General features: G+C 41.7%; 1 protein-coding gene and 1 long non-coding RNA gene across 13 annotated transcripts in view; both read right to left on the bottom strand.

Annotated features, from left to right (window-relative positions):
- The window catches only part of cfap57 (cilia and flagella associated protein 57), a 311,646-nt gene that overhangs the window by 132,609 nt on the left and 157,784 nt on the right, over nt 1-21,253 (bottom strand).
- Nucleotides 1,154-11,779, bottom strand: LOC147846241 (uncharacterized). The gene is made up of 2 exons (XR_015478313.1): nt 11,589-11,779; nt 1,154-8,265 (listed from the first exon to the last, which is right to left on the bottom strand). It is a non-coding gene; the product is annotated as an uncharacterized LOC147846241 (long non-coding RNA).

Raw genomic sequence — 21,253 nt, 5'->3', positions numbered from 1 at the left:
CAAACACCTCCCCCTTTGCTTTTCCCTGTGAGTTCTTTCGTTTTATCCACCCGGTGCAAGGAGGACCCCAAAAATTCAACAGCTGTGTCTGGTACCTCCGCAGATAGCCAGGTTTCTGTGAGGCAGATAATGCAGCAGTTTCTTCTTTCCCATTGGAAGGAAATGCGCGCCCGTAGCTTGCAAAGTTTGTTTTCCAGTCACTAAACATTAGACAGCAGAATAGTGGAGAGCAAAGGTCGAAATCCACTTAGTCCTCTTTTCTGTCGTCGCTTCGGTTGTGTGACCCAGAAAAAGGGTTCTGCTGCTGTGTTTGTAAATAGAGCTTCGAAATCCACGGCATCTTAGTCCTCTTTTCCGGCTGCTTTTCCGTTGTCGCTTCAGTTGTGTGACCCAGAAAAAGGGTTCTGTTGCTGTGTTTGTAAATAGAGCGTCGAAATCCATGGCGTCTTAGTCCTCTTTTCCAGCTGCTTTTCCATCGTTGCTGCGGTTGTGTGACCCAGAAAAAGGGTTCTGTTGCTGTGTTTGTAAATAGAGCGTCGCTAAATAACTCAAAGTCCGGTCTTCGATGTGCAATGAAGTCTGTCGTAGGTAATGAGAGTGTGTACATCCCGCACAAAAAAATTACAAAAATACAAGTAAAACGCACAAAACACAACAATGCAACATGGAGCTTGCAACATGGCGGCCATGCTCAGCGGAATCTTGATGGCATACGATAATGAGCATTTGACCAGTCGAGCCCTTTAATGTTGTAACAGAAATTAGCTCATTTTATGAATATTAATAATCAACAATAACGGTTTATTCTTAATTATTAATATTCCGGCTTAAGCTTCAGTCAACTTGGTCAAACAAACATATAACTCTATATGATTCTGCCGTGCGACCGAGCGGACTCTCAGATTATGAAAAATAATTATCAACAATAACGAATTATTATTAATCATTAACATTCTGGATTAATTTACTGTTATTTGACCAAACAAACATAACCAGAGTGGACACGGTAATGATCTGTTCATTTAGAAAGGGGAATTATTACTACTTCTTGTAAAGTAGATTAATCATTCATAAGTTTTAATCAACTTATAGCAGCTAGGCAGGGGAATCTGTCTTTCAGTGACTTTTCCTGCAAGACAAACAATACAATTCATTGGATTATAATAGATTTATTGACTAGACAGACAGATAACGAACAAACGCACGAACATACATTAAACATAGAACAAAGGTAAACTCCGTGGAAATAGGCTATACGGGTCTATAAAATATGTAACAAACAGAGAGAGATACCAAAGCGCGGAAATATAGATTTCAGATAAAGAGTGGCAAAATCTGGTTTCAGTTGCACACACACACACACCATTAAGGATCACCAAGATTATAAAAAACACCTTTTTGATAAAAGGGGCACAGCTTATTCACATAACTAAAACTACCTGGACTTTAATGTCTGGACTTTCTGGACTTTCAAATGTGTCTCTTTTTATGCGAGTCTCTCTTCCGTCGTGATGAAAACTCCTTTGATGTCTTTCTTGATACGTTGCGTTTGTAAAACGGAAAAAACGGAAAAAAAGAAACCGTGGCTGGAAAGTCCATGCGGCGTAGAAGGGCCGCTTGCCCCTCAAAGGGGCCACCTTTGACAAGTTCGGATTTATCTGCCCAGATGTTTGGGGGCAGAACGGTTATACCTGCGGGTCACGTGACAACCCGTTCAGCATTCTTGACCAATGATTTCAGGGCAAAGTTTGAGCGGGAAACTTCCTTTGTCTCGAGCTGCTCATATGCAAATTTGAGTGTCCGCCCAAAGCATGCGGAGAGGCATTTAATGCAGGGAATTAAAGAATGTAAGCAGTGGTGATTATGATCATACTCTACGCATCATGTGTTGTAAAATGTCAAGGGCATTCTAACGACACCAAACACTCCACAATCACATCAACAATAATGGTACATCAAAAATACATCAACATAATTTCCACATCCCTACATCATTGATTCTTTTAAAAATCCTGAAAGTATGAATGTGTATAGTCTATATGAGGAATTGTACACATTACAAAAGTTAAGTGTAATTAAACAAGAGATTTGGGTTCTAAATGTCTTTGTTTAATGTTAAGGGATGTCTTTTGTCTGTGAGCAGAAGGCTGACTAAAGATGGTGGTTTTTTTCTCTCGTTTATCTTATCTGCCATGTTCTTTTGAAGTCGGCAGAGAGTGGTTTAGGACAGTTCTGTGAAGTATCCCCAGCTCGTTAACTTGTCAGCAGGGATTTTTTTTGGGCCAGACTTTTCGTCTCTGAGTGATCTGAATTGTTCTGGAAATTGAACCCAGACCTTTTTCATGGAATGTTAAACGGAATGTTTACCTCCAGAATATATGTTACAATATGTGTTACCAGTTATGTTACAGTCCCCCTCTTCCCAGACAACGTGTTTCGGAGAAAACCCAGTTGGTTGGGATTTAACTTAACTTGTTGGTTGGGCTGGAGGTGACGGTCCCTCGATGTGCGTTCCTGAGTCAGCTGGACGGAGTTTTATTTCCATCAGCGTGAGCGGGGCTCCTTGGCGTTCCTTTCCTTTCCCAGCCTTCCGCTGAAAGGCTTGTGGGAGGGCGGCGGTGCACTTGTTCACTGATTCCTGTATCTTGTTAGTGGTGCAGGGGGGTGCCTTGGTCCGAGTTGTTTGCATCATCAGAAGGTATGCCAAGCTCTGGGCTGTGTCATCATTGCTGAGAGACACTCTACCCACTAGGTGGACTGGCATATGAATTCCAGACGTAAAGAAAGCGAAGGAGAGAAAAACACACGTGAAACACACAAAAAAAATTTGTTGCTCCTTGTGAGCCCATGGAAGTGTTCCGCCCGATCCATCTGGGTGTCTGATCATGAGAGGATGGTTCCTCTGTGTTGCTGTGGTGCTCGGTGAATCAGCGCCCTGGGCATGTTTTGCTGTGTGCTGGGTCAGTACATGAGGGAGCACGAACTTTGGTGGCGTGGAGTCTTCAGGGACAAGCCAAAAATGATTCACACACTGTTTTTAGGATGTAGGAGGTGTGGAGTGACATCTGCGATGAAGCTGAGGTCAGACAGAAGATTCGTGTGGTAGGTGGGGTGAGTGGTTGTAAAAAACACACAAACAAACAAAACGAGACAAAGTAAAAGTAAAAATAAAACTGGTCTGACATGAGGAGTCAGATGCCTACGTGTTCGCAATGTCGTTTATCGACATTTGTCGGGCTGGTAAGATTGGATGTGGCAGCTGTGTTCGGTTAGGCTGGGTTGTTGGCTGCCGGTTACAGCTGCCAGATCTCGGGGTTTTGGTTGAGTGGTGACCATGGTCCACCGTGTGATGCGCCTTCTTGGTAAGGGCATCTGTCTGGTCATTCAGGTCCTTGTCAGTGCCTGAAAGTTTGAAATGTTCTTATCTTTTTTCAGTAGACGACCATGATGTGGTTGTCGGTGTTGTGGTCTCCTACTTGGAAAAAAGAAAAAGTGTTGATGTTTCACAGGCTTGTGGTTGGCAGTTCTGAAGCCCTTTGTTTTCACCTTGGGAAGTGGAACGTGAAACAGAGTCTAGCAAGTTGGAGTCTGTGCAGCTAAGTGCACTCTGATGTCATGGGCTGCTGTGCTTTGAAGGGTTACAATGATGACTGCCATTTCTGCATACTGAGATGTTTGTGGAAGCATCCATCGACACGGGCTGTGGGCATACCTTGGCATGCATTCTCATCCCAGTACTTGGAGTACTTGAATGCCAGGTTGGCAGAGGTGGCTGGGGTTCATCCACTACCGCATCGCAGATGGTCTGTCAGTTGTACAGTCTATGTAAACAGCCAGGCCGTTGCCCAGCGTGGATTTGTGGCTTAAGATGTGGATTAAGAGGTGTCAATACAGTGGCCCTGGGTGGCTATCAGCCGCATGGTCGTACTGGCGTAAGTCTTTATGCCATCCCGGATGTGCTGACTGTTCAGTAACAAGACAGGTTGTTGGCAGGTGTCTATGATGGCTTTTGTGCTCCAAAGAAGTTGGAGAATAGCTGTTGAAATGGCACCCACTGTGCAGAGCGATGTTATTTCACAGTCTTAGTATTTGCCTTCTGGCGCAAGGAGTGTTTTACTTGCATATGCCCAGACGTTGTCTCAATTCAGTCGTGGCCAGCTGTTGACCTTCTGTCAAACAGAAGGACAGCCCTTTTTGAACAGGGGGGTCACGGATCTAGAAGTCTTTGAAAAGTTCTTAATGACATGTCTGGAGTAGTTGTACCCACTTAGGGAGCTGCTCAGTTCGGAGACCTTGCTAGGCGGTAGTCTTTGCGCTAGTCACAGTCAACTGTTGTAGGACATGGTCTGTCTCCTTTGAGTGGCCAGACACGGTGGTGCTTTCATGAGGATGTCATCAACATAGATGAGGTTGCCTCTAACATAAGCATCGGGATATGCTTTGTTCAGGAGGGTGTTGCTTTCGGCTGGTGAGTTGGCCTAGCCGACGGGGCACCTCATGATCGTTTAGTGTCTGTCGTTTAAGGTGAAAGCTAGCTTATGCTGGTCATTTGGATGTACAGGTATCGTCCAGAAGGCGGGGACCACATCAAGCGTTAAGAAGATGGTTGGTCCTTGAATTCTGGGCACTTCCTGTTCCAGTGGTGTCATTGGCCCTCATGACAATGGCATTTGCTGATTTAGCTTTCTATAGTCAGGCACCTTTTGACGTTTGGCTTGAGGACGGGCCAGATGGGTGCCGAGTAGGTGTTGTTGCATTGACAGATGTCCTTTTTCCACCATGGAGTTAGATATTTCCATGTGAAGGTCAGTGGGACTTGCAGTCTAAAGAGTCTTTAGCGAGGGCACCGTTGTAGTCATACTGGTTGTGCTGACGTTTGTCAGTTGACATCATCCTGCGTGGCCTCAGCATGTCCGTTCTGTTGAGGAAAGTGCCATGTCTTCATCCATGTTAGTGATGGGGTGACAAGTGGCTGGGAAACAGAAGCAAGAAGTTAGTCCTCGGTGGGCTAACTTCTGCATACCTGTTCTTTGTTTACTGGTAACATGAGTGTGACGAGCTTGAATGGAACAGTATAGTCTGTGTTTTCTCTGGTGTCGTTGCATAGGGGGTGAGGCCAATAATTGGCCCAAGAGTTCAAAGTCATAGAACTCGTAGCTGACCAATCGTCCCAGTCGGTAGTCTTTGAGGATTTTTATGTCAGTTGCCATGCAGCTATTACACAAGACATATACTGTTCATGGGGACAGTTCAATTTAGGGCATGGCTTCCAGGTTGAGGACCAGTTTTATGCCTTCTTTTGTTGGTTGGAAGAACAACCCAATGTATGTTTAGAATTCGGCCTTTCGTATGGAGAGCCATATAGAGCACCTGTTTGTATAGGCTGGCACCACAGAGTCTTGTTTGCTGATGACAGAGCAGACCTCTGGCATGGTCTGGCCTGAGTGGGGCTTCTTGAGGGTGACAGCCATAGATGTTGGCTGTGAAAAGTGTGGGTGCCTATATATATGCCTGAAGATGTATCAGGCTATCAGCTCCGATGTGAACATCGTGCGGCGGGGCCGTGAGAGTTAGGACCCATCCACCGTTCCGGTTCAAGTTTAATGCGCAAATGCTGTTGACAGTTGTCATGTGTGAGAGTTCAGCATTTGGATAGTAGCGTTTATGCATGGTAGTTGAACACATGTCTGGGGTGTGTTCAGGCGGAGTGTCGCACAGCGGGAGGCTGATGGCTGCTGGGTTGTCTGCTCATAGTGCAAGTACAGTGTCGTAAACAGTCTGGTTATTCAACATTAAGCACTTTGAGGCCTGGGGCAGCAAGCGTTGGGGTTGTTAGCTGGTTGAAGGCTGCAGAGTAGCGACCTTGACCCCGTCTATGTTATTGAGTTTGGGTTCTCGCGGGTTCCAGCAGTTTCCCGCGACCTCGGTGACTTGAAAGTCTGTTGGGGTTGACCTGACGGCTGTGAGAAAGAGTTCTCGCACTTGGGCCCAGATTTTGAGAGGTTCAAAGTTTAAAAGAGGTTCAAACATATCCAGCGGATCTTTACCAATTAGCAGCAGGTATGTGTCCATTGGCGACGGGTACACGGGGTGCAATGCAGTCATAGGGACAATAGTTACTTGAATGGGAGCGATGTATGTAAGTTGAACCTCAGTTTGGCTGTATGATTTGCACATTCAGCCTGCCTTGTTGGCATTTAAGTGTTCGGTTTAGTCTCTGAGCTCTTGCTTTGAGTTACTCAAACAGAGAAGATGACATTAATGTGAGGTCTGCTCCTGTGCTGACCAGCGTTTCTCGTCTTTCTTTCATCTCCACGGTTACGGTCAAGTAGCGTGTCGTTGGCACGCCATTTCGGTCAGGTTCCCCAAGAGTTGAAGTGCAGGGGCCTGAGCAGTTGTTTGTACGCAGGTGTGGCTGGTTGGTGGGCTGTGGCTCAGGAGGTAAACAGACAACCAGACCAGTGTTTTCTGGTACCTGAGGTTGCATGCATGGGGAAGCGTGATGCTGTAGTTAGATACACAGTCTTTAGCTTGTGTTGGACTCGCAGTACTCTGCGGGGATGGAGCAGAAGGCAGGTGTTCAGGGGGGGGTAAGTGGTTTTGGAGCCCCTCTAGTCATAAGGAGTCTGGCTTGACTACTTGTAGGGCCCTCTTCAAGTTTTTCAGCAGTTCTGCTGCTCATGACGCCACTGTGCTGTCGTTTGGTGTCAGGTTTTCACCTCTGGCTTTCTCTGGCGTGTAACGAGCTAACTGCTGGCTGCTTGAGCTCCTAGCTACTGCAGGTTGGCTGTTCCTTGGTTGCTGTTAGGCTCCTTTTGGGCTGCTTGTGGAGAGTGGCTTGTCCCAATGTGTCTCTAAGCATCCTGTCTGGTGTTGAGACATACACCTTCCTGGCGGTACTGTTCTCTGCTGGCGGAGAAAGGCTTTGACTCACTGTTGGAAGTCTTGCGGCTGGGAAACAGTCTTTGCTTTAAACAGATTTTATAAGCTAAACTCTGCCGCTGTTGGGTGGTCAGGGCATGGGGGCAGGCCATTGCCCGAGTGCGGACTCCCCACAGAAAGGCAGGTTTTTGGGAGAGAGGATCTGGGAGGTGAAATCCTCCTTCGTCCATGGCTCATTTCCTGTCTCACAGTAAGGTTGGTGTAGTCGACTGCAGTATGCCTGTGAGGTCTCGTGGCTGTTCTGAGACCCATGGCGACAATCAGTCCTTACTCCGACACTGGGTCAGATAAAACACTCTAGTAAAAGCTTTTGCATCGGCTCGTAATCTGCTTTGATGGCACAGGGGTGTTGCTTCAAAAAACTTCTTGCTTCACGGCTCAAAGTAATTTTTAGCAGATATAATTTGTCACAGATAGTGGCACTTGGCCTTGTCTTTGTAGAAGTCAATGTCTTAAAAGTAGGAGTGAATGTTGTCGCCTCCAGCAGTGTTTGGGGTAAAAGTTGGCATTTCCCTGGCCAGCTGGTTCAAGTCTTTGGTTGACAGGAGGTGTCTGTCGTGGGGGGCCCCTTTGGAGGGAGTCCTGGCCCTGTGATGCTGACGGGCGTTGCTGGAATGCTGGCTGGCGGGGCAGTATGAGTTGGATTCACCCCCCTCTGCTGGTCTATCAAGTCTTGGCTTTTGTGGCTGACTGCGGCACTTTCCCTTTCGGGTAGTCACATGGATTTTAGGAATGTGACAGTTCTAGGTGAACTCTGTCAAGTTCATGCTTAAAGTCTCTTGGTTGGGTTCCGTGTTGGAATTTTGCTCGGGCCCTCTCCAGTTGACTTTAGAAGCTTTGACCCGAGCTTCACCGTCTTTCGTTCTGCTCTTTACAATAGTGTTTCAGGTTTGTTGCTTTACACTTAGTTCCTCTTTGGCTTTCTCCTTTTGTCGCTTCTTGTGTCCGTTGTCCGCTTGTAGCTCCATCGGGGCACGATGTAGTCCGTCCATTTGCTCCAGAAGTTCGGCGTCCTTTTCCCTTGTCGTCTTGCAGGCGTCCTGGGCTCGATGCTCCAGCTGGTCGAGACCCTTTCCTATGGATCCGGCCTGTGCAAGGGTGAGGTGTGTCAGGGCCCTGGAGAGTTGAGTCTGGGCTTGGCTGTTATGGCTTCTTGCTAGGTCGTTCGCCCTCAGCGGATTAATGCGGACATCCAGCTGCTCTCTGCTTGGCCGCTGCAGCTCCATGGCGTTGTTGGGCAGGAGGTTGTGGGTTAAGCGCTGAACCAGGGCTCCAGTTGGTCCCAGTGAGCAGCGGGCTGGACGCACTTGACATGCTGGTCTGCTGGGTGAGACAGACATCACAAGGGAGAGAGAGAGAGACCCACATGGCAAATTCGAATGGATGTTAGCATTGTGCTATATTATTAGTCTGACAGTGTTGTCAGCTAGGGGGTAGTGTTGTCGGCTAGACGTTGGTCCTTCTAAGGATACACTGGGGGCCGGACAATTCGGATGTCGAATTGGGGTGGCTATATAATAGTTGATATCTACGTACTGGCCTTAAGGCTTTTAGTCATGCGCCAGGCTGTGCAAATTATCAATCAATTATTTAGATCACCCTGGTGGTTCTTGAAGTGGATTTTATACTCTTTAAAAGTGTGAAGTTAATGCACAGTTGTCAAACTCAGTTCCAAAAGGGCCGCAGCTCTGCACAGTTTAGTTCCAATCCTAATTAAACACACCTGATCAAACTAATTGAGTCCTTCAGGCTTATTTGAAACCTACAGGTAAGTGTGTTGGAGCAGGGTTGTAACTAAACTGTGCAGGGCTTCGGCCCTCCAGGAATTGAGTTTGACACCCCTGAGTTAATGTATATATTCAAATTGTATGTGTATAATCTGCTTGTAGACTTGCATACCATTAGAAGAATTACCATATCACAAGAAATGTATAAGTTATATAGGTACCAGGTTTGGGTCAGGGGTAACCTAGTTGGAATTTGTGTGACATGTAGAACAAAGGAAATAACAGTTGTAAAAGGTTAACCTAGGTGGAATTTGGGGTCAAGGGTTAAACTGGGGGGGGGTCTTGTGTGATATATGTAGAACTAAGGGAAAAACAAATGACAGAGGTGGAATTTGGGGTCAAGGGTTAAACTAGGAGGGATCTTGTGTGACATATGTAGAACAAAGGAAAAAACAGTTGTAAAAGAGTATTTAAGCAGGCTAGAATTTGAGTGAGACAGAATTTTTCAGATAGAGATGCTACTGGGGGTCTCCTGAAAGTTCTCCTTTGTTGTCGACAATAAAGTATATTCTTCTGATATTCATAACCTCCAGACTGAGTTTGATTGAGGAAGAGAAAAACCAAGAAAACCACCACATTTGGCGTCCCTCTGGGTGGGCTGGAAAGGAGCAGGACTGGTGTTACTGTGCATGCTGGACTGGAGAGAAAACACAAATATGTGGCCACAATAAAAAACGGTAAGCGATTTTATGCTTATTAGTTTGTGTTTTTTTCTGCTAGGACCTGCTTGTAATGGTAAATACACTTGAACTGTTTCTCCAGCTTTAAAGAATAAAAAGTAAATGTAAAAAGATATTAAAGAAAAAAGGAGTTTTGAGTAACAGAAGAAAAAGAGTAATTTGCATGCAAATGATCTGTGTTTTCCTAAGTGGGCCTTGATGGATAGGATAAACATTAACTAGTAACTGTTACCCAGATTTGGGAAATTATTAATGATGTAAGATATGCATAGAGCATTTATAAGTTTTAAGAGAGAGTCCTTAATGTGTGGTAACAGTTAAGAGATTAAAGCAGATTAAAGTAGAAAGAGAAGCGGGCAAAGTCCTACGATACCGCTCTGTTAGAGGTGAAGCAGAGAGCTGCATGTGTAGGCAAGAAACCTGTTGTTACGAGTTGCGCCTCACATCCGGTTAGCCTTGTGCTAACAGTTTGGTAATATTAAGACGCGAAGGGTTAGTTTACTTAAGGCTAGTTGTTAGAAACTAGCGAGTTGTTTGCCCTATGACGTAAGCCGCGTCACACACTCTGCCTCCTAAAGGCGGGTTTGATGCTTTGGGGTGGTGGCTATGTCATTCACGCATGCGTGTGTGCACACGAGTCACGTAGACGAGGAGCCAATGAACGCTCAAGGAGCGGCTTCATTCACAAAAAGAGACTTTCCATTCATAACTGGGTATGCGGCTGACTTCACAAAGGGCAAAGCGCGAACCACTAAGATTCGCATAAACGGTTATTTCTTATATCATGTTGCATTAACAATGATTTATGACATCTGACCATTACATTTAGACAAACAAACATAAAATGCGAGATGTCTCTCGAGGCGGTGCACATTTGTACACAGATTTGGTCCGGACGAACATAACTGAAATATGGGAATTCGACATATATATAAGATTTTGGTACCATTTAAAAACACGCTTATGATTCTGAGAATTATTTTCGTCAGAAAGCGATTAATAGGCAAGCTTGCAACTCCCAAATACATTAATTTAGAACCGTTAAGCAGTTCTGAAATTAATTTCGCACGGCGCCGAAGCAAAGAGGTTAAACGTTAGGCAACTAAACTAACTGTTTGAAACCACGGGAGCAAATAGTCTAGAATTTTTCTAGCTATAAGAAGGCCTTTTAAACGGACAGGTTTTGGGGTTTCCAAACTGTCTTACAAGCACTGAGGGAACTCGTTGTTCCGCCAGGCGCAATAATATATTTAAATGATTTGCGGACTTGCGTCTTTGCTGAATCGATTTAAAATATTATGAACTGCAGTTTAAATAGTTACACTTAACATTCAGCCGTTTTCTGCAGCATGCTAGTGAACTGAAAAGCTGTAGGAGGCTTTCGTCCTCCCAGCTTTTCGCTGTGTCTTTTTTTCTTCTATAGCGCGCGCCAACAATCACAATGAATTGGGGAGTTTGTCTCACAGAAAATGTTTGGAAAACCGCCCGCATTCTCTCCACTAATATATAACAGAAATTAGCTCATTTTATGAATATTAATAATCAACAATAACGGTTTATTCTTAATTATTAATATTCCGGCTTAAGCTTCAGTCAACTTGGTCAAACAAACATATGATTGTATATGATTCTGCCGTGCGACCGAGTGGACTCTCAAATTATGAATATTAATTATGAACAATAACGAATTATTATTAATCATTAACATTCTGGATTAATTTACTGTTAATTTGACCAAACAAACATAAACGAGCGGACACGGTAATGATCTATTCATTTAGAAAAGGGAATTATTACTACTTCTTGTTAATCATTCATAAGTTTTAATCAACTTATAACAGCTAGGAAGAGGAATCTGTCTTTCAGTGAAATTTACTGCGAGACAAACAATACAATTAATTTGATTATAATGGGATTTATTGACTAGTCAGAAAGATAACGAACAAACGCACGAACATAAATTAAACATAGAACAAAGGTAAACTTCGTGGAGATAGGCTTTACAGGTCTATAAAACATGTAACAAACAGAGAGAGATAGCGAAGCGCGGAAATATAGATTTCAGATAAAGAGTGGCAAAATCTGGTTTCAGTTCCACACACACCATTAAGTATCACCAAGATTATAAAAAACATCTTTTTGATAAAAGGGGCACAGCTTATTCGCATAACTAAAATACCTGGACTCCTTTGATGTCCTTCTTGATGCGTTGAGTTTGTAATACAGTTCGGAGGAACACGATCGCAAACTTTAACTGAGTTTACTTTGCCGGAAAAAAAGAAAACGTGGCTGGAAAGTCCATGCGGTGTAGAAGAGCTGCTTGCACCTCAAAGGGGCCACCTTTGACGAGTTCTTTGTTCGGACTTCTCTGCCCAGATGTTGGGGGGCAGAATGGTTATACCTGCGGGTCACATGACAACCCGTTCAGCATTCTTGACCAATGATTTCAGGGCAAAGTTTGAGCGGGAAACTTCCTTTGTCTCGAGCTGCTCATATGCAAATTTGAGTGTCCGCCCAAAGCATGCGGAGAGGCATTTAATGCAGGGAATTAAAGAATGTAAGCAGTGGTGATTATGATCATACTCTACGCATCATGTGTTGTAAAATGTCAAGGGCATTCTAAAAACACCAAACACTCCACAAGCACATCAACAATAATGGTACATCAAAAATACATCAACAAAATTTCCACATCTCTACATCATTGATGCTTTTAAAAAGCCTGAAAGTACGAATGTGTATAGTCTATATGAGGAATTGTACACATTACAAAAGTTAAGTGTAATTAAACAAGAGATTTGGGTTCTAAAAGTCTTTGTTTAATGTTGAGGAATGTCTTTTGTGTGTGAGCAGAAGGCTGACTAAAGATGGGTTTTTTTTCTCTCGTTTATCTTATCTGCCATGTTCTTTTGAAGTCGGCAGAGAGTGGTTTAGGACAGTTCTGTGAAGTATCCCCAGCTCGTTAACTTGTCAGCAGGGATTTTTTTTGGGCCAGACTTTTCGTCTCTGAGTGATCTGAATTGTTCTGGAAATTGAACCCAGACCTTTTTCATGGAATGTTAAATGTAATGTTTACCTCCAGAATATATGTTACAATATGTGTTATGTTACACTCTATTATCAACACAAGGAAGACACAATTGTATTAAATGTAAAAATTACATATTTCATGCTTTGTTTAATCTCCACAAATAAACATGTAGCAAATTATAATAATATTGTAGATTAACTTGCTTGCATATCCACATTAATAATCTGTGACAAATTATAATGTAGATTAAAGTGCTTGCATACCTACACCATTATTACTGTAGTAAAGTAGCTCAAGGTTATTCTTCCCGCACCTTTCCCGCCGTTATAATGTTGCGAGTCATGATTTAGATTTCAATGCTCGCGTACCTTCTGGAACATTATATACCAGACAAGCTTAGCGGGAGGAAGATTCATTTGAACAGGGCTTCAAATGAATCGACTCTTTAAATCCAAACAAACGAATCGTTCATCGATGTTATCAACATAAAATTTGAGCAGGGTAGCAAGATCAAAGATAATGACATTAGATTCATTAATATACACAGGCACCTTTCTTTATACAAAATTAAACTTTATTGACTAATCTAACAAAAACTAACACCTAACACAAACACACATTCATACAAGCATAGGGAAGAGTAACGTGAGGTAAGAGGTTGAGAAGGTGTAATGATGGGAAAGCCTCTCAGTTTGTAAGAACAAACCAAGCAAACCAAACGTAATCAAATTTAATATAACCCTTCTATTGTCTCATTAGGGTTGAACTTAGCTCACACCAGTTTAGATGTTGGGAGAAAGGTGGTACTTGCGGTCTGTTTGTGATGTCCGAGCTCCCGTTGTTGAGCACGTGGTTGGCTGGCTGATCCTTTGTTCTCACGAGGGTTGTAGCTGGAAAAGTTTCTGAACAGTGAAATGTCCAAGCGCGGTGCGATCAACCCTTTCTGTCTGGGTTTCTGCCTGCTTTCTTGGAGGTTTCTAAGTCTCTGAGGAAGTTGTATAGAGTTGATAAAAGTTCAAAACAGCGTGGTTCAAAGCAGAGAGGGGGGTTGTCTGGAGTAGTGAGAGAGAGGGGGAGCTCCCAGGCAGCGTGTTTCAGAGCAGAGAGATTTGCCAAGGGAGGTCCCAGGAGAGTTTTAACAGAGAGGTTGAGAAGGTGTAATGATGGGAAAACCTGAGTTTGTAAGCACAGATCAAGCAAACCAAACGTAATCTAATTCAATATAACCCTTCTATTGTCTCTTTAGGGTTAATTTAGTTCACACCAGGTTAGATGTTGGGAGGAAGGTGATACTTGCAGTCTGTTCGTGATGTCCGAGCTCCCGTTGTTGAGCACGTGGTTGGTTGGCTGTGGTTGGTTTGTTCTCCCAAGGATTGTAGTGTTTGAAGTTGCAGAGAGAATTCTGGGTGAAATGTCTGAGCGCGGTGCGATTAACCCTTTCTGTCTGGGTTTCTGCCTGCTTTCTTGGAGGTTTCTCAGTCTCTAAGGAAGTTGTATATAGTTGAAGAAGGTTTCAAAACAGAGGTTTGTGAGGAGAGAGGGGGGTTGCTTGGAGTTGGGAGAGAGAGGGGGAGCTCCCAGGCAGCGTGTTTCAGAGCAGAGAGAGGTGCCAAGGGAGGTCCCAGGAGAGTTTGAACAGAGAGGGTGAGTTTAGCTTGGGCCTAAACCTTTATAGGTCGGGTTCGGATCCACCCTCCATGGAAAGTTGACCAATTAGAAGCTAACTTCCTTGAATAGTAATTTACAGCTCTTTGTCTGAGGCAGAAGAATTTGCATAGGTAAATTTTATGCAAATCGGGACAGAAATATTAAAGTCTCTTAAAATGTTAATATGTTGCACTCATATTAAAATAAAATGTCAACGATCGATTTGTAGTAGCGAGTAAGCTTTCAAAAAGTCCAAACTTGAACAGTATAAGAGGATTTTTAGCCTAGGTACAGATAAACATTATATGCAGGGGTATTAAAACCAAAAATATTAATACAAGAGAAAGGGAAACTTTGCAAAACATATGATTAAACATAAAGAGAGTAAAGTTTATATGAAAACATCAGTGTTAAACAAGCAGTTTAAAGAGTCCTTTCTAAGTCGTTCCTGTGTTTAATGCCGCATGGCACATTCCTTTGGGTCGTAAATATCTTGGAATCAGATTTTGCGTCTTCTCTGGGCAAAGTTGGCTGGTTGTAGAATAAAATGCAAAATATTTATGTGTCTGGTCGGCCATATTTGTTACATAAATGTGTATTTATTAACAACATAGTAAACAAAGGTAACTAAAATTACTAAATGTACAATAAATGAAATGCATAGGCAAGTTATGAAGATGGTTAAGTCAAGGTAAGGTAAACCTTATTCTACAACAACAAAGAACTGAGGAAGTTTTTGTTAATAATGAATATTAGTTGTAAACATAAAATTAATAAGAATGTTTTATACTGAAAAACACTATGCTAAGGTCTAGTTTAGAGGGTTGAAAAGTGGAATATTTAAGTTTCTGCCTTTGATGCAGTGGTTGGAAGAAGTTGGATCTTCTTGCAGATCTTCAAGCATGGAACGAGCAGACTTGGCTCTCTTGACCTTTTAGAAGAAGAAATCTGTAGATTCTGAAATGCAGAAATTGGAGATTTCTGGAGGTGGAAGTTCGATGTCGGGGACACGCTGACGTTTTTATCCTTGAGCATAGAAATCTGCATATTCTGTAACACACAGAAATTGAGATTTCTGGAGGAGGTGGTTCGATGTCTGGGACAAGCTGTCGTTTTTTCCTTGAAGTTAGAGTTCCTGGAAATCTGGGACACGCAAATTTTTTGGTGGTGGTGGTCTTGAAGCTATGGTTTCACACGCCTTGGAAAAAGCACTGTGAATCCAATTACCAAATCGTTGCTGGAACACGCAGCAAAAGTTCTCACACCACTCTCGATACCACATGTTGTTACTACCACGCTTCTGCACCACTCTTGCTTTGAACTGAATCACACTTCTGAACCACACTGAACTGAACCTTCTCTCCTTTTGTTTGAGAGAATGTCTTTAAAGGGGTGGTCCAGAATGTAATGTTAAGGCTTGGTTGTGTTTATAAGATGCAAAGCAATGTGTGCTCATGTTTCACTTGAAGGAAATCGTGTTATTTTTTCATATATCTCACTTTGATAATACACAGCTACTCAGCTAACATGAAAACGACTGTCATATTTTCTAGTTCCTCTGAAAGGCCCGCCCTTAAGTGACTCTGATTGGTTATCGTCATAATGTGCTGCTATTCGTGGATTGGCTCCACATCACGCCCGTAAAAGCACAAGCTTTTCTGCTGTGTTAACAATCAGTCAACCTCCTGCCTGCTCTAAAATAAAATCTGACAAGTGTTTGTAACGAGTGAAAATGGGGTGCGGCTCCTTTAAGAGCATTTGCGTTTGCGTCTATGTGTGTGTGTGGTGTAAATGTTGTGTGTGTGTGAGTGAATGTGTGAACTTTCTGTAACAAGCGCATGTGCGCGGGACTTTCATTTTGTTTTTCTCTGAAGCTCGGATTAAGTTATTTTTTGCAATATATTGTGACAGAAGAATAAAGCACAAGATACCTGTGTGAGCCTTGATTTATTATTCTGCTGCTACCACGTGTCAGGTAAGCTAAGCTGTATTTTTTAACTAAATGCATTACATGACGTCTTTCACGTGTATCCGGAATATGCAGGTGCAAGTAATATGAATCATCCACATATCTTTTGTGACTTCATTATCTGAGATCTAAACACATGGAAAAGCTGCCTGAAGACAATCAATGCAGATGCGCGCACACACACATAAGAGAAACAAACGTGCTGGTGAAGTGTGTGTGTGTGTGTTTACAATAGTTTGACTGATAAATATGAATTTGTAGCTAAATCGTTTGCCTGCAAAGCAGCATTTCGCATTGTTTACATCGTTGCTACAGCATACCCTTAAGGCTAGACACTGTACATGTCATGATCAATTTAAACTAATAAAAACACTTACTGGTTGTAGCTCACAGCTTCTGCTTTAAGGAGATTTTAGCCGAATCCAGCACTGAATTGGGAGAGATTCTGGAAGATGTTTTGTCAAACCATGCTTGCTGTGTATTTTATAATTCTCTGGAACATAATTCATATTGAACAGTAAGCACTTCTGTCTTTGTGTCATGTCCTTTGGAAGCCCAAATCAAGAAACAGACGAAGCTCTGTGGAAACTGCTGTGTTTAAACGCATTTTAGCTTCATCTTTGCTATAACGTTACAGCGCCTCTGGCCACGGCCCTTACCTGCTTAGTTTGAATGCGCAGTAACGAACCTTTGTGATCTCACAGGGGACGTAAGTATTTTTTGTAGTCCCTAAAATTCGTTCATTGTAGGCTTCGCTAAGCTAACTCTGTAAAACCCAAGGTCTCCCTTTGCATTGAACTTTTTACATTCAGAGATGTTGTTTATGTTCACACAGCTACATTACACATCAACTAAAGTGTAAAACATGATATCATAGTGGACCACCCCTTCAATAATGTCACTGGAAGGCGGGATTGAAAGGATGTCACCTTTCAACTCCAGCATTGTGATTGGATTATCTTGTGAGTTGGTCACTGGGAGGTGTCATGCATAAAGTGGCCTGCATTTACATAGTCATAGTCCACAGGTTACCTATTATAATATTTAAGAGTATTAAATATTTTCCTATGCATAATTCACTTTCCACATCTAATTATATCTAATTTATCCAAGGCATTATTTGCAATATAACTAAAATAAATAAAAAAAAAAAAGCAGCCGAGCATAAGCTTTAGGATTATCAAAGCGCTTCAGAATCAAGTGCAAAATACTATTAACTGCATCTTCAGTACCTCTAAAGGGTTAGTTCATCCAAAAATAAAAATTAGCCCACACTTTATTTACCCTTATGCCATCCTAAAATGTCATTCTTCATTCAGACAAACACATTAATAATTATTTTGAATTTTCTCGGGGCACTTAAATACTATAAAGAATGTGATGTGTGGGCCTTTTTGGAACGTTAAAAAAAGTACAACTGTCCATCATCAAATTTTTCCAATACATGTCATGTCTTTTGAAGCGAATCAATATGTTTGCAACGAAAATGTAAATTCTTTTATGAGTTGTAAACTCCGATTGTTACTTGCGCGTTGGCGACAGAGTCAGATGAACTTTACCAAATCAAAGAACATATCGAAGATGTCCCAAACTCAGCAGACATTCATACAGACATTGGCAGATTCAAAAACCCACTCTAACACTCCCAGACGTGTATGGGATAGTTTGACAACAGATATATGTGCTTTTTCAAGGTTTAAAAGAGGTCACAATTCACTACCATTATGATGTTTGAAAGTTCCCAGAAAAATTCTAAATAACTCTTTATGTGTCTGAAAGAAGAATGTCATGTACATTGAGGGTTGCAATATGGTGAGTAAATCAATTTTTATTTTTGGTTGAACTTTAAGGGGCAGAACCCTTAAAAAATGTTGTCATGAACATTGTTTTGTTATAGCTTTGTTGAATAAATGTATTTGAGACAGTTATTTGATCTATCTATCTATCTATCTATCTATCTATCTATCTATCTATCTATCTATCTATCTATCTATCTATCATCTGTCTGTCTGTCTGTCTGTCTGTCTGTCTGTCTGTCTATTAGCTAGTCCAGTTAAACACTAACTGTCCTCATAGTCCAGTGTTAGTAATGTGTGTTGGTGTGTACGAGTAAAGTCCAGTTAAACACTAACTGTCCTAATAGTCCAGTGTTTGTAATGTGTGTTGGTGTTGGATTCAGCCCATTTGCATATAAAGGTACAGGCAAAAAAACAGCAATAATTCCCTCTGCCCCAAAAATTTACATTTTAGCAGGGTATAATAATGATATGATGGGAATTTTGAGCTGAAACTGTTGAAAACAAACATATTCTAGAGACTTATTTTATCTTATTAATAGGAGCAAAATAGGAGCCTTTAAATACTATTTTTCAAGACCACGAATTTCTGCAAAGTATAAGATGAATACAGAAAAAAATGATTGTTGTAGTTGCAAAGCATGATCCTTCTTTTTATAAACATTGTCAGTGCTTGAATCAGACACAAACTGATAGGATTATCTGAGCAGATGGAACTTGTGGTTATGGTAGTTTCTAAACCACACTTAAACTAGTTTGGCAATCACAGCACACTGGGCATGCAAACCAACCAGAGGACATGTCATAACGTACATAAGAAATACTGCAATTTTGAAACAATTAGACATGATAACCTATATACATACATGCATGCATATTTATATATATATATATATATATATATATATATATATATATATATATATATATATATATATATACATATATATATATATAGTTGAAGTTAGAATTATAATAAATGAGTTATTAAAACTATTATGATTAGAAATGTGTTGGAAAAATCTTTTCTCCATTGAAAAGAAATTGGGTAAAATATAAACAAGCGGTCTAATAACTCAGGGGGGCTAACAGTATATATTGTTATATATATATATATATATATATATATATATATATATATATATATATATATATATATATAGATACTGTAAACCAGTGGTTCTCAAACTTACACTTACAAACTTTACACCAAGTACCACCTCAGAGCATATGTGTCCCTCCAAGTACCACCATACTTACCAGCATTAATATGGAGTAGCGTAGTAGGCCTAATTAATCAGCTACGGCTCTACACAATACAAAAAAGAGGCAGTATTATTTCTAATAATATTTATTATTGTTTTACACTTTAAACATTGTATATAAAGTTTAAACATTAACACTGCACTGTGTTTACAGGTAAATAAAAATGTTTAATAAAAATTTGCTGTACTTTTAAAAGTTAAATAATTGTACTCTACATACAGTAAAAAGTAAAAAAAGTGCTGTACTTAAATGTAAAGTCTTAACATAAATAGTACGTTTTTAAACAAAATTAACACAAGCTATTAATGTGTAGCTGTGAGTAATAATGACACTATAACAACTATTATAGGCTAATAATGTCAACTGGAGCCTTTCTTGCTGCGTACAAACTTGGGCAATGACACCTTTCTGAAACAATGCACAACACAAACACAGGGAGAGAGAGAGAGAGAGAGAGAGAGAGAGAGAGAGAGAGAGAGAGAGAGAAATAATAAGATAATATAATAATGATAAGAAATCAGTAATAGAGCAGTAGGAATTACAAATGTACTTAATTAAAACACTGTGGTATTGACAACTTACTGTATATGAGCTTAATGTGAGGGGTGTGCATGCCTCTGTAAGCACAGTCCGGTAATATCTGGGTCAATGGAGGTCAGCTTCAGTCTCAGGTTTGGCTCAGCATCCACCTTGCTTCTGTACTTTGTCTTTATGACAACAAGTGAAGAGAAGCCTTTCTCACACAGATATGTGGTCGCAAAAGGAAGAAGAATGCGTATGGCTTTATCCGAAAGCACAGGGTATTCATTGTGCTGCTTTATCCAGAAGTCTAACAATGTCTGCTTTCGAAAAGCTGCCTTCAATGTTTCATCACAGGACAACTCTATCAAACTCTCCTGCTCACCAAGAGTTAAGTTTGCAAAAGCCATTTGAGGGGTGTCAATGCTGAAAGGGTTTCTTATCCAGCTGCTCGCTTTAGCTTCATGCGTCACTGGGAAATAATCACTGAACTGTTCTCTTAGCGACACAAGGTGTGCAAGATGTTCTTCTTGACTCCATCATCAAGTGTCAATTCATTGTCAGACAGAAAACTCTCCAAAGCAGAGAAAGCTGAAACATCACCTGTCTTGACTTTGATTTCAAATAACTCCAACTTTTTCAGTAGTGCATTGATTTTGTCCTGCACATCAAATACATTGATGGAGAGTGTGTGGATTCAGCATGTTTAAACGTGAAAAAATGTCAGACAAGTATGCCAGCTGACTGAGCCACACAGTATCCTCAAAAATGTCTGACAAGAAAAAATTTGTGTTCTGTATGAACATCTGGACATCTTTGTGCAATTCAAAAAGCCTTGAAAGCACCTTTCCTCTTAAAAGCCATCTTACTTCGGTATGAAGCAAGAGTTGGACATGCTCACTGCCCATCTCCTCACAGAGCACATGAAATAAGCGAGCATTCATTTGTCTGGCCTTAATGAAGTTCACAGCTTTCACAGCGGAGTCCAGCACAGACTTCAGGTCATCAGGCATTTTCTTCACAGCCAGCACCTCACGATGGATGCTGCAGTGGGTCCATTGCATCTCAGGTGCCACCTCTCGGATGCGAGCTGCTACTCCACTATGACGACCTGTCATAGCCCTCACCCCGTCTGTACACACTCCCACACACTTTTTCCAGTCCAACTTGTTCTTTGTGATAAATGTGTCCAGTACTTGAAATATATTCTCTGCTGTCCCAGATAGCAGGCAGTAATCGGCCCGAGCTCGGCTGCCCTCCGGCGCCTCCGGCTCCGACTCGGCATCGGCGAGTGTTATCCGGGCCGAGTGCGGCTCGCAGCTCGCTCGCGCACATGCGGTTGTGATGCGGCTGTAAAGCACTGGCCCGATTCCGGTCAACCATATCCTGGCCGCTTTTGGCAAGGATTCGGCTGATGGCAACCGATTAAGTTCTTATTTTATCTAGTAATCTGTTAGCTCCACGTTTAATGATAATTTGAGAAAATATTCATGGTACGATAGCAAAAAAAAACAAAAAGAATATTTAGTGTGGATGGTCGCAATGTTTAGACGCAAACAAAACAATATTATTTATAAATAGATTATACATGTCATCTAGAGAAAAACTATGTAAAA

The sequence above is a fragment of the Danio rerio genome, chromosome 2 (genome assembly GCF_052040795.2).
Source record: "Danio rerio strain M-AB ecotype USA chromosome 2, GRCz13ab, whole genome shotgun sequence".
Taxonomy (NCBI): domain Eukaryota; kingdom Metazoa; phylum Chordata; class Actinopteri; order Cypriniformes; family Danionidae; genus Danio; species Danio rerio.
Note: the sequence above shows the minus strand (reverse complement) of the source record. Positions and strands in the feature narration are given on the sequence as shown.